The 11,730-nt window shown below is 42.1% G+C and overlaps 1 long non-coding RNA gene across 1 annotated transcript in view; it reads left to right on the top strand.

Moving 5' to 3' along the window:
* The first annotated feature begins 1,465 nt into the window (after positions 1-1,465).
* LOC149972428 (uncharacterized) overlaps positions 1,466-11,730 on the top strand; it is a 503,925-nt gene continuing 493,660 nt past the window's right edge. The window contains exon 1 of the long non-coding RNA XR_016491432.1: positions 1,466-1,496. This is a non-coding gene — a long non-coding RNA (uncharacterized LOC149972428). The remainder of the gene's footprint in view (positions 1,497-11,730) is intronic.

Raw genomic sequence — 11,730 nt, 5'->3', positions numbered from 1 at the left:
TAATTCTGCTCCACATGCATTATTTGGTGTTTTACGTTGTACACGGAGAATATTTTTGCTAAATTCTGCAGGCAGTCTCCACTTGGTGTTTGGTGTCCTCTCCCTCTCTCTCTCTCTCTCTCTCTCTCTCTCTCTCTCTCTCTCTCTCTCTCTCTCTCTCTCTCTCTCTCTCTCTCTCTCTCTCTCTCTCTCTCTCTCTCTCTCTCTCTCTCTCTCTCTCCCTCTCTCTCTCTCAATTTTTCTCAATTCAATTAAATTGACTTCATTGACATGTTCATTATTACTTACATTGTCAAAATGTACATATAGAAAAATAAATAAATAAATATGTATATATATATATATATATATATATATATATATATATATATATATATATATTTATATATAAATAAATGGTGGGACCAACAGCAAGAATAATAGTAGTAGTGGACATGGGATTACCATTAACAACAACTACAACAACAATATTAATGAGAACAACAATACATTAAAGCAATGGCAGGAGACGAGTGTCAAGATGACTGAGAAGACACATGACATGGTATGAAAGACAAAACAAACAAGATGGGAAATATTATCCACATTACATTGCACTTTTCACTTTTCTCTCACTCTCTCTGTCTCTCATTAACTCTCTCTATCTCTATCTCTCTCTCTTTCCCAGTCTATCTCTCTCTTTCCCAGTCTATCTCTCTTTCCCAGTCTCTCTCTTTCCCAGTCTCTTTCTCTCTCTTTCCCAGTCTCTCTCTTTTAACCTGTTAGAGCTCTAGGGGCGCTATTTCATTTTTGGATAAAAAACGTTCCCGTTTTAAGCGCGATATTTTGTCACGAAAAGATGCTCGACTATGCATATTCTTGACAGTTTTGGAAAGAAAACACTCTGAAGTTTCAGAATCTGCAAAGATTTTGTCTGTAAGTGCCCCAGAACTCATTCTACAGGCGAAACCAAGATGATGCATCACCCAGGAATTAGCAGAATTTCTGAAGCTCTGTTTTCCATTCTCTCCTTATATGGATGTGATTGCGCAACGAATGAGCCTACACTTTCTGTCGTTCGCCCAAGGTCTTAGCAGCATTGTGACGTATTTGTAGGCATATCATTGGAAGATTGACCATAAGAGACTACATTTTCCAAGTGTCCGCCTGGTGTCCTGCGTCGAATTCGGTGCGCAATTGCCAGCTGCTTCTACTTTACCATTTGATTCAGGGGAGAAAGCATGTGTCCAAGAACGATGTATCAATGAAGAGATATGTGAAAAACACCTTGATGATTGATTCTAAACAACGTTTGCCATGTTTTCAGTCGATATTATGGAGTTAATTTGGAAAAAAGTTTGCGTTTTGAGGACTGAATTTATGGATTTTTTTTGGTAGCCAAATGTGATGTATAAAACGGAGCTATTTCTAATACACAAGGAATCTTTTTGGAAAAACTGAGCATCTGCTATCTAACTGAGAGTATCCTCATTGAAAACATCAGAAGTTCTTCAAAGGTAAATGATTTTATTTGAAGGCTTTTATGTTTTTGTTAATGTTGCGTGCTGGATGCTAACGCTAATGCTAACGCTAAATGCTAACGCGAAATGCTAACTCTAGCTAGCTACTTTTACACAAATGATTGTTTTCCTATGGTTGAGAAGCATATTTTGAAAATCTGAGATGACAGTGTTGTTTACAAAAGGCTAAGCTTGAGAGATGGCATATTTATTTCATTTCATTTGCGATTTTCATAAATAGTTAACGTTGTGTTATGCTAATGAGCTTGCTGATAGATTTACACAATCCTGGATACAGGGGTTTTTTCATAGCTAAACGTGACGCAGAAAACGGAGCGATTTGTCCTAAACAAATAATCTTTCAGGAAAAACTGAACATTTGCTATCTGAGAGTCTCCTCATTGAAAACATCTGAAGTTCTTCAAAGGTAAATTATTTTTTTGAATGCTTTTCTGTTTTTTTGTGTAAATGTTGCCAGCTGAATGCTAATGCTAAATGCTACGTTAGCCATCAATACTGTTACACAAATGCTTGTTTTGCAATGGTTGAGAAGCATATTTTGAAAATCTGAGATGACAGTGTTGTTAACAAAAGGCTAAGCTTGAGAGCTAGCATATTTATTTCATTTCATTTGCGATTTTCATGAATAGTTAACGTTGCGTTATGGTAATGAGCTTGAGTCTGTATTCACGATCCCGGATCCGGGATGGGGAGATCAGAAAGGTTAACTCTCTCTCTCTCTCTCTCTTTCCCAGTCTCTCTCTCTCTTTCCCAGTCTCTCTCTCTTTCCCAGTCTCTCTCTCTTTTAACTCTCTCTCTCTCTCTCTCTATCTCTCTCTCTTTCCCAGTCTATCTCTCTCTTTCCCAGTCGCTCTCTCTTTCCCAGTCTCTCTCTTTTAACTCTCTCTCTATCTCTCTCTCTTTCCCAGTCTCTTTCTCTCTCTTTCCCAGTCTCTCTCTCTCTCTCTCTCTCTCTCTCTCCCTCTCTTTTTCCCAGTCTCTCTCTCTCCCTCTCTCTCTCTCTCTCTCCCTCTCTCTCTCTCCCTCTCTCTTTCCCAGTCTCTCTCTCTATCTCTCTCTCTCTCGCTCTCTCTCCCTCTCTCTTTCCCACTCTCTCTCTCTCTCTCTCTCTCTCTCTCTCTCTCTCTCTCTCTCTCTTTCCCAGTCTCTCTCTATCTCCCTCTCTCCCTCTCTCTCTTTCCCAGTCTCTCTCTCTCTCTCTTTCTCTCTCTCTCTCTCTCTCCCTTTCCCCGTCTCTCTCTCTATCTCTCTCTCTCTCTTTCCAAGTCTCTCTCTTTAACTCTCTCGCTCCCTCTCTCTCTTTCCCAGTCTCTCTCTTTCTTCAGGATGTTAACAGTATTCACTCGTTCTCTCAGTTCTTTGTTCAGCACTGCGATGACGTCCTCAGTGCCGCATTCCTGCTCCCTCAGACCTTTGTCACAGGTGTGTGCGTGTGTTCAGTATGTGTGTGTACAGTATGTGTCTCTGTGTGGGTGGACCTCCATGCCTCGGAGTGTGATAAAATGAAAGAACGAGCAACGGAAGGAGAGAAATACAGAACAAATCCATTGAAGTATAAAATATCTGGGTTTGATGAGCTGCTGATTAAAATGAGTGGTGTTATGAGAGGCACCATTCTCCCACTGTCTCTCTGCTGGGAAGCTGTGTGTGTGTGCGCAAGTGTGTGTGTGTGTGTGTGTGTGCGCGCAAGTGTGTGTGTCCGGCCCACAGGCACACAGCCTGAACTCAGACTCAACTCTGACTGCGCAACATGGCTTTGATTTAGCACTAATGTGTATCTACAGAGAATAACCCATCAGAACTTAATGTTTACTGACCCATCAGAACAACTAGGAGCTGAATGTTAATGTTTACTGACCCATCAGAACAACTAGGAGGTTAATCTTAATGTTAATGTTTACTGACCCATCAGAACAACTAGGAGGTTAATGTTAATGTTTACTGACCCATCAGAACAACTAGGAGGTTAATGTTAATGTTTACTGACCCATCAGAACAACTAGGAGCTGAATGTTAAAGTTTACTGACCCACCAGAACAACTAGGAGCTGAATGTTAATGTTTACTGACCCATCAGAACAACTAGGAGATTAATGTTAATGTTTACTGACCCATCAGAACAACTAGGAGCTGAATGTTAATGTTAATGTTTACTGACCCACCAGAACAACTAGGAGCTGAATGTTAATGTTTACTGACCCATCAGAACAACTAGGAGCTGAATGTTAATGTTTACTGACCCATCAGAACAACTAGGAGCTGAATGTTAATGTTTACTGACCCATCAGAACAACTAGGAGCTGAATGTTAATGTTTACTGACCCATCAGAACAACTAGGAGCTGAATGTTAATGTTTACTGACCCATCAGAACAACTAGGAGGTTAATGTTAATGTTTACTGACCCATCAGAACAACTAAGAGCTGAATGTTAATGTTTACTGAGCCATCAGAACAACTAGGAGCTGAATGTTAATGTTTACTGACCCACCAGAACAACTAGGAGGTTAATCTTAATGTTAATGTTTACTGACCCACCAGAACAACTAGGAGCTGAATGTTAATGTTTACTGAGCCATCAGAACAACTAGGATCTGAATGTTAATGTTTACTGACCCATCAGAAAAACCAGGAGGTTAATGTTAATGTTTACTGACCCATCAGAACAACTAGGAGGTTAATTTGAATGTTAATGTTTACTGACCCATCAGAACAACTAGGAGCTGAATGTTAATGTTTACTGACCCATCAGAACAACTAGGAGGTTAATGTTAATGTTTACTGACCCATCAGAACAACTAGGAGGTTAATGTTAATGTTTACTGAGCCATCCGAACAACTAGGAGGTTAATGTTAATGTTTACTGACCCATCCGAACAACTAGGAGGTTAATGTTAATGTTTACTGACCCATCAGAACAACTAGGAGCTGAATGTTAATGTTTACTGACCCATCAGAACAACTAGGAGCTGAATGTTAATGTTTACTGACCCATCAGAAGAACTAGGAGGTTAATGTTTACTGAGCCATCAGAACAACTAGGAGGTTAATGTTAATGTTTACTGACCCATCAGAACAACTAGGAGCTGAATGTTAATGTTTACTGACCCATCAGAACAACTAGGAGCTGAATGTTAATGTTTACTGAGCCATCAGAACAACTAGGAGGTGAATGTTAATGTTTACTGACCCATCAGAACAACTAGGAGCTGAATGTTAATGTTTACTGACCCATCAGAACAACTAGGAGCTGAATGTTAATGTTTACTGACCCATCAGAACAACTAGGAGCTGAATGTTAATGTTTACTGACCCATCAGAACAACTAGGAGCTGAATGTTAATGTTTACTGACCCATCAGAACAACTAGGAGGTTAATGTTATTGTTTACTGACCAATCAGAACAACTCGGAGCTGAATGTTAATGTTTACTGAGCCATCAGAACAACTAGGAGGTGAATGTTAATGTTTACTGACCCATCAGAACAACTAGGAGGTTAATGTTAATGTTTACTGACCCATCAGAACAACTAGGAGCTGAATGTTATTGTTTACTGAGCCATCAGAACAACTAGGAGGTGAATGTTAATGTTTACTGACCCATCAGAACAATTAGGAGGTTAATCTTAATGTTAATGTTCACTGACAGATCAGAACAACTAGGAGCTTTATGTTAATGTTTACTGACCCATCAGAACAACTAGGAGCTGAATGTTAATGTTTACTGATCCATCAGAACAACTAGGAGGTTAAAACCTGTTAAGGATATGGCAGACATACGCCCCCTTTGGAGAGATTGGGTACCCCTAGTAAACTGGAAAAAAAATCTGTCAAAAATTGTTAATATATGCAAATAAAAATTATTATTGGATAGAAAACACTCTAAAGATTCTAAAACCGTTGGAATTATGTCTGTAAGTATAGCAGAACTCACAGGGCAGGCATTCTTCCAAACTAGTTTTTGTGGCCATGAAAGTTGGAGCAACTTTGACGTCATGGCCCCCACCCTTCCCAACGAGCTATGATTCTGGGGACACTTTCTTTCTCTTCCGCTAGATGTCCTCTTTCATTAGAGCTTCAAACCGTTCAAATCCCGCGAGAATTGACCCTATGGGAGTGAAATGAGTGCGTGCCACGAGAGAATAGGCTGTGCGTATGGGCGCGAATTGGTCCCAGCCATTCCTTTGTTTCCAGCACTCAAGAGAAGGGCAGACGATGGCCGATTGAATTGAAGTTTGTTTTGCATGTCTAAAACATCATAAAGCTTGCTTCTGCACTTAGTTTGACCTGTTTAGTCGACATATAATGTGTAATTTTGAAGTTTTGATGCGCAACTTATCCGGACCAGAGGACGTTTTGGGTGCATTTCAGCTGATGTTATTAGCAGTAGCTAATACAAAGACGCAAGACTTGAAACCAAACGATGTATTGGGTAAGTATGAAGCCTTCCAGAACATTCTGAACGAAGACCATCGAAGGTAAGGGAATATTTATGCTTAAATCTGTGTTTCTGTTGACTCCAACATTACGTGGAAATGTAGCTTGGAACTGAGCGCTGTCTCAGCATATGGAATAGTGTGCGATTTCTGTAACGTTAAAAATAAATCTAACACAGCGGTTGCATAAAGAAGCAGTGTATCTTTCTAACTATATGTAGAACATGTATATTTAGTCAAAGTTTATGATGTCTATTTACGTTATCTTGCCGCGCTACATAGATTTCCTGCGGGCATTTTTGAGTAATTTCTGAAGGTGAACTCACTGTAAATGGACATTTATGGATATAAATGGCATATTATTGAGAAAAAAAAAATATGTACTGTGTAATATGTCATATTACTGTCATCTGATGAAGATTTTCAAAAGGTTAGTGAGCGATTTATTTTTTAATCCTGCGTTTGTTGATTGCATGTTTTGGCTATTGAAATGAGCTGTGTCTGGTGGTGGTTAACATGTGCTATGTTTTCGCCGTAAAACATTTTAGAAATCTGACTTGCTGGCTAGATGAACAAGATGTTTATCTTTCATTTGAGCTATTGGACTTGTTAATGTGTGGAGGTTAAATATTTTTAAGAATATTTTTGCGTTCCATGCGCCACCGTTTCAGCTGAACGTGGGAGGGTTGATTCCCAATTGGGAACCAGTATCGTAGACAGGTTAATGTTAATGTTTACTGACCCATCAGAACAACTAGGAGGTTAATTTGAATGTTTACTGACCCATCAGAACAACTAGGAGCTGAACGTTAATGTTAATGTTTACTGACCCATCAGAACAACTAGGAGGTTAATTTGAATGTTTACTGACCCATCAGAACAACTAGGAGGTTAATTTGAATGTTTACTGACCCATCAGAACAACTAGGAGGTGAATGTTAATGTTTACTGACCCACCAGAACAACTAGGAGCTGAATGTTAATGTTTACTGACCCATCAGAACAACTAGGAGGTTAATTTGAATGTTTACTGAGCCATCAGAACAACTAGGAGGTTAATGTTAATGTTTACTGACCCATCAGAACAACTAGGAGGTTAATGTTAATGTTTACTGACCCATCAGAACAACTAGGAGCTTAATGTTAATGTTTACTGACCCATCAGAACAACTAGGAGATTAATGTTAATGTTTACTGACCCATCAGAACAACTAGGAGGTTAATGTTAATGTTTACTGACCCACCAGAACAACTAGGAGGTTAATGTTAATGTTTACTGACCCATCAGAACAACTAGGAGATTAATGTTAATGTTTACTGACCCATCAGAACAACCAGGAGGTTAATGTTAATGTTTACTGACCCATCAGAACAACTAGGAGGTTAATTTGAATGTTAATGTTTATTGCACTAATCTTCCATTGACCCACCAGAACAACTAGGAGGTTAATGTTAATGTTTACTGACCCATCAGAACAACTAGGAGATTAATGTTAATGTTTACTGGCCCATCAGAACAACTAGGAGGTGAATGTTAATGTTTACTGACCCATCAGAACAACTAGGAGGTTAATCTTAATGTTAATGTTCACTGACAGATCAGAACAACTAGGAGCTTTATGTTAATGTTTACTGACCCATCAGAACAACTAGGAGCTGAATGTTAATGTTTACTGACCCATCAGAACAACTAGGAGGTTAATGTTAATGTTTACTGAGCCATCAGAACAACTAGGAGCTGAACGTTAATGTTAATGTTTACTGACCCATCAGAACAACTAGGAGCTGAATGTTAATGTTTACTGAGCCATCAGAACAACCAGGAGGTTAATGTTAATGTTTACTGACCCATCAGAACAACTAGGAGGTTAATTTGAATGTTAATGTTTACTGACCCATCAGAACAACTAGGAGCTGAATGTTAATGTTCACTGAGCCATCAGAACAACCAGGAGGTTAATGTTAATGTTTACTGACCCATCAGAACAACTAGGAGGTTAATGTTAATGTTTACTGACCCATCAGAACAACTAGGAGGTTAATGTTAATGTTTACTGACCCATCAGAACAACTAGGAGATTAATGTTAATGTTTACTGACCCATCAGAACAACCAGGAGGTTAATGTTAATGTTTACTGACCCATCAGAACAACTAGGAGGTTAATTTGAATGTTAATGTTTATTGCACTAATCTTCCATTGACATCCGTTCAGAATTTACCGGTAACTTTGAGGTGCAGGTGCTTATCTGGGGGATTCTGCTCTAAACCATTACTTAGACCTATAGAATAGTTTACTGTTATGAATACACACGTCCTTATACAGAGGCCTCTCCTGTGTAGAGGACCGAAGAGTTCATCTATTGTAAAGACTGTTCCATGAAACAGAAATGGATATCCCCTCGATAGAAATGTCTTCAGCTAAACTACAGTTTAGTTCTGAGATTCTGTGGCAATGTTCCCGTTGAGAGGTACAGCACAGACTACACTAATCTTTGCACAATGGCTACACTGTGAAAGATTCAGTGCAGTTGATGAGTACAAGGCGAAGGAAAAGAAGAGAGAGGGAGAGAAGAGGGAACATTTCGGGGAAAATAATAAGAGAACACTTTGGGCAGATAAAGAGAAATGGAATGGAAGAAAAACATACTGTTTCTGTTAGATGAGAAAAGTTGTGAAAAGAAAGATAGAACTAACAAGATACTTTCAAACACGTATGTCTCTCCTTCCCACTTTCTCTCTCTCTCTGTCGCTCTCTCACCCACTCTCCCCATTCCATTTACATATGCCCCTTTTCCAAATGTACTCTTTGTCTCTCTCCTTCTTCCCCCTTTCGCTCTGTTTTTCTCTCCAACCCTCCCTCCTTCTCTCCACCCCCATCTCTCTCCCTTTCTCTTTCCCTCCATCCCCCTCGCTCTCTCTCCCTCCCTCATTCCCTCCACCCCCCTTTCTCCCTCCCTCCTTCCCTCCACCCGCCCTCTCTCCCTCCCTCCTTCCCTCCACCCGCCCTCTCTCCCTCCCTCCTTCCCTCCACCCGCCCTCTCTCCCTCCCTCCTTCCCTCTGCCCCCTCTCTCTCCCTCCCTCCTTCCCTCCACCGCCCTCTCTCCCTCCCTCCTTCCCTCCACCCCCCCTCTCTCTCCCTCCCTCCTTCCCTCCACCCGCCCTCTCTCCCTCCCTCCTTCCCTCTGCCCCCTCTCTCTCTCCCTCCCTCCTTCCCTCCACCCGCCCTCTCTCCCTCCCTTCTTCCCTCCACCCCTCTCTCTCTCTCCCTCCCTCCTTCCCTCCACCCGCCCTCTCTCCCTCCCTCCTTCCCTCCACCCCCCCTCTCTCTCCCTCCCTCCTTCCCTCCACCCGCCCTCTCTCCCTCCCTCCTTCCCTCCACCTCCCTCGCTCTCTCTCTCCCTCCCTCCTTCCCTCCACCTGCCCTCTCTCCCTCCCTCCTTCCCTCCACCCGCCCTCTCTCCCTCCCTCCTTCCCTCCACCCCCCCTCTCTCTCTCCTCCTTCTCTCCACCCCCCCTCTCTCTCTCCCTCCCTCCTTCCCTCCACCCCCCTCTCTCTCCCTCCTTCTCTCCACCCCCCCCCCTCTCTCTCCCTCCTTCTCTCCACCCCCCCCTCTCTCCCTCCCTCCTTCCCTCCACCCCCCCTCTCTCCCTCCCTCCTTCCCTCCACCCCCCCTCTCTCTCTCCCTCCTTCAATCTACCCTCTCTCCCCCTCCTTCCCTCCACCCGCCCTCTCTCTCTCCCTCCCTCCTTCCCTCCACCCCCTCTCTCTCTCCCTGGATTATCCTAATTCCCAAATTCAGTTATGTTTATTATCTCTCCCAGAGAGGGAAATGGATCTCAATAGTCTTCATCTCAGGCCTGAAGTAGGGAGTGTGTTTGTGTGTGAGCTCACTTGTGTGCGTATGTCTGTGTATGAGTGTGTGTGTGTGTGTGTCTGTGGGGGGTCTTTGGGTATGTGTGTGTGTGTGTGTGTGTGTGTGTGGGTCTTTGGGTATGTGTGTGTGTGTGTGTGTGTGTGTGGTGTGTGTGTGTGTGTGTGTGTGTGAGAGTCTTTGGGTATGTGTGTGTGTGTGTGTGTATGTGTGTGTGTGTGTGTGGGTCTTTGGGGATGTGTGTGCGTGTGTGTGTGTGAGAGTCTTTGGGTATGTGTGTGTGTGTGTGGGTCTTTGGGTATGTGTGTGTGTGTGTGTGTGTGGTGTGTGTGTGTGTGTGTGTGTGAGAGTCTTTGGGTATGTGTGTGTGTGTGTGTGTGTGTGTGTGTGTGTGTGTGTGAGTCTTTGGGTATGCGTGTGTGTGTGTGTGTGTGTGTGTGTGTGTGGGTCTTTGGGGATGTGTGTGTGTGTGTGTGTGTGTGTGGGGGTCTTTGGGTATGTGTGTGTGTGTGTGTGTGTGGGAGGGGGGGGGGTCTTTGGGTATGTGTGCATGAGAATCAGAATGCAGGAGAACATTTGGCTGTTTGAGGATTGTACTTCACCTCATCAATATTCAAACTCTGTGCAGCGTTTTGCTTGGCCGCTCCTCACGCTCCAACACTCACGGCCTGACACTGCAGCCACAGTGAGTTATTCTCCCTCCTCCTTCACTTCTCACCCCTTATTTCACCCCACAAGCAGGCAGGATCTCTCTTTCTTCATCCTTTCTTCCCTATTCACCACCTCATCTCATACACTTACCTAAAGAGGTTTGGGACATAAAAAGTCAGGGTATTTCAAGCTTCTGAAACAGAAACGTTTCTCTCTACATAATAAGACCAGCCTGGAAGAGTAAGCCCTAAGCCATGTTGTTTTGTGTTACAAAGTAGTGGCATTTTGTTCTCTACATGTTTGACTAGTTCTGTCTGTTTGACTAGTTCTGTCTGTTTGACTAGTGCTGTGTGTTTGACTAGTTCTGTCTGTTTGACTAGTTATGTCTGTTTGACTAGTTCTGCTGTAGGCCTGTCTTAATGTAAATGTGATGGACATGGGGCATAAGGTCACATGTTAAGTGATGTCATGTATTCTGGAGACATGTTAGATCACAGCAGAGTGTGGGTGAGTAATGTCACTATGTATGGGGTATCCCTCTAACCTCTGATCCCTCCTCCCTCCCTCCCTCCCTCCCTCCCTCCCTCCCTCCCTCCCTCTCTCTCTCTCTCTTCCTTCCTTCCTTCCTTCCTTCCTTCCTTCCTTCCTTCCTTCCTTTCCTTCCTTCCTTCCTTCTTCCTTCCTTCCTTCCTTCCTTTCAATTCAAATTCAAATTCAAGCTGCTTTATTGGCATGAAAAACATTGTGTCAATATTGCCAAAGCAACAATGTATACAATATACATTGTAACAAAATTGTAAATGATAGCAAATAATAATATAAAATGGTAGTAAATAATAATACAAAAATAAATACAATAAAATGGTAACAGTCTACAGTAAACATTAATAATTATAGTAATAACAATAATAGTAATAATAAGTAAGTTACTGTTTACTATGCAGATGTTATTATTCAGTGTCCCTCAGGCTATGGCAGGAAAATACATATTTGGCTGCAAGAGGAGCCATTGCTCCTTCGCCCATGAGTATTCTTAGTTTTTCCTCTGGGTTCAAATTTGTGAAAAAATGTGGAATATGTAGTTATTTCTGTGAATAATGAATCTCTTTGTGAGGAATATTTATCACAGTAAAGGAGAAAGTGCATCTCTGTCTCTACCTCCCCTGTCATGCAGTGACCACATACACGCTCCTCTTTGGGTAGCCATGTCTTTTTATGTCTGCCGGTTTCTATTGCCAATCGGTGGTCAC

The sequence above is a fragment of the Oncorhynchus mykiss genome, chromosome 24 (genome assembly GCF_057628025.1).
Source record: "Oncorhynchus mykiss isolate SJ-2025 chromosome 24, ASM5762802v1, whole genome shotgun sequence".
Classification (NCBI taxonomy): Eukaryota; Metazoa; Chordata; class Actinopteri; order Salmoniformes; family Salmonidae; genus Oncorhynchus; species Oncorhynchus mykiss.
Note: the sequence above shows the minus strand (reverse complement) of the source record. Positions and strands in the feature narration are given on the sequence as shown.